We start from the raw sequence: 2,500 nt of genomic DNA on the forward strand, positions 1-2,500 counted from the left end.
AGGCGCAATCGCCCGGAGTTAGGCGAGTAGACGCTTTCGGTGCGACCACCCGTGCTCCCAACTGAGCTTGCCGCTGCCGACAGAGGCCCGGGAGCGTGCTGTCGTGGCATTGCCGGCGGGAGACAACACGCGCCACCTACGGTGACCGGCAGCTCCAACGCCAGCGCCACAGAAGGACAAAAGCCCCACTTGGGTGCCGAAGCGAACTCTCCCAGCACAGCGCACGCGCCAACACATCCGCACAGCTGCGATACAAACCACCAGCGAGAACCGCTGGGGCGACCGAGCAGCAGACGGCGTCGCGGCGCCGAGCGCCGGGCGGCGGCGCATCCTCAACGCACACAGTCCTCAATCGGACCAGCACACTGAAGATGTCCACCGCGCTTCGCACCGGGCCCGCGAGGACCTACTTTGGCCGCACGGCGCCGCGCGCAGGGTGCGCCGGCGCGCAGCTGCGACGCCTGCCGCGTCCGTCGGCCGGCGCGCCTGCCACTGGCCGCCCCCACCAGCCGGCTGTAGCGCGTGCGCCCACGCACCGCGCGGCCAGCACGCCGGGAGGCGCCCCCTCACCGGCCGGGGACGGTCCCACCCAGCCACCACCGCGTATCGCTTCACACCCAGATGCCGTTCAGTTTCATCGGCATGGTGGGTATCGCTGGAACAACCGGTTAGTACCTCAACCTATCGTCGCCATCACCGATTCACCCCTAGCGAGAACAACCGCACCACAACGGGTTACCATTTCTTCATTTGCGTAACTTCACCAGAAAACGTAGGCGTCCATCGCCATTAGCAACTTCAACGATTATTGCATGCCTGTGTCAGGTGTCACGCCACACTACGTCTGCCCACATACACGCAACAAAATGTGCACGCCTAGACAATACGTGGAAGGTGGCCCCCGTACGTATGCGATGTCCATTGCTCGAACGACTGTCAACCGGCCTCTGTAGCATGTCGCAGATATGGAACGCGGTGCACCATGCTATCACGGTGTTTGAGGAGAGACGACTAGGTCCGAATACATCAACACACAGCTCATGCTGATCGCCATCCACGGCGTCCGTTCCTCCCACACGTCTCTATGGCGTACCACACTGCAATCCAGCTCTCATAGGGAGACGACACGTAGCTGCGTGCACAATATTTGCACTGTATGGTCCGCCGTTTTTGGGCGCAGTCGTTGTACGGTCACACATGTGCCACGATGTATCATTCAGTACATAAGGACGAATGTGCAGTACAGATTGTGGTTCACGCGTACGACATCAGCGGACAGTTGACACAGGCCGCACCACAACGTAGCCTGCGTACGTCGCATGCGAAGGGCATTGAACATGCAAACTTGTCACCAACCAGCTTGCGAAGGCAGGGGGCAAGGTGGGGACGTGGGGACGTGGGGAGGGGTGGGGGGGGGGGGGGGCGGCATGTACGTCCTGCTGCCATCCACATTACAGTGTACAGCAGGAGCATGTGGAAAGTCAGCAAGACTTGCAAGGTGTTTAACATGAAGCGATACACAGGGGAGCGGGCAGTGCGAGTAGCGAACTATATTGCGAGGGTTGCGGGTGGGCAACACTACACTAATTGAACGAGTCGTATAACAATTACAGAGCAGGTTTAGGCGACAACGTGGGTTACGTTAGCGGACAACGTGGGTTACGTTAGCGGACAACGTGGGTTACGTTAAGGCACAACATGGGTTACGTTAAGGCACAACATGGGTTACGTTAAGGCACAACATGGGTTACGTTAGGGCACAACATGGGTTAGGTTAGGGGACAACATGGGTTAGGTTAGGGGACAACATGGGTTAGGTTAGGGGACAACATGGGTTAGGTTAGGGCACAACATGGGTTAGGTTAGGGCACAACATGGGTTAGGTTAGGGCACAACATGGGTTAGGTTAGGGCACAACATGGGTTAGGTTAAGGCACAACATGGGTTAGGTTAAGGCACAACATGGGTTAGGTTAAGGCACAACATGGGTTAGGTTAAGGCACAACATGGGTTAGGTTAAGGTACAACATGGGTTAGGTTAAGGTACAACATGGGTTAGGTTAAGGTACAACATGGGTTAGGTTAAGGTACAACATGGGTTAGGTTAAGGTACAACATGGGTTAGGTTAAGGTACAACATGGGTTAGGTTAAGGTACAACATGGGTTAGGTTAAGGTACAACATGGGTTAGGTTAAGGTACAACATGGGTTAGGTTAAGGTACAACATAGGTTAGGTTAAGGTACAACATAGGTTAGGTTAAGGTACAACATAGGTTAGGTTAAGGTACAACATAGGTTAGGTTAAGGTACAACATAGGTTAGGTTAAGGTACAACATAGGTTAGGTTAAGGTACAACATAGGTTAGGTTAAGGTACAACATAGGTTAGGTTAAGGTACAACATAGGTTAGGTTAAGGTACAACATAGGTTAGGTTAAGGTACAACATAGGTTAGGTTAGGTTAGGTTACACGTTGTTGTAAGGAAAGGTGTAGGGGGGG

Source organism: Schistocerca piceifrons, unplaced genomic scaffold (assembly GCF_021461385.2).
Source record: "Schistocerca piceifrons isolate TAMUIC-IGC-003096 unplaced genomic scaffold, iqSchPice1.1 HiC_scaffold_591, whole genome shotgun sequence".
Taxonomy (NCBI): Eukaryota; Metazoa; Arthropoda; class Insecta; order Orthoptera; family Acrididae; genus Schistocerca; species Schistocerca piceifrons.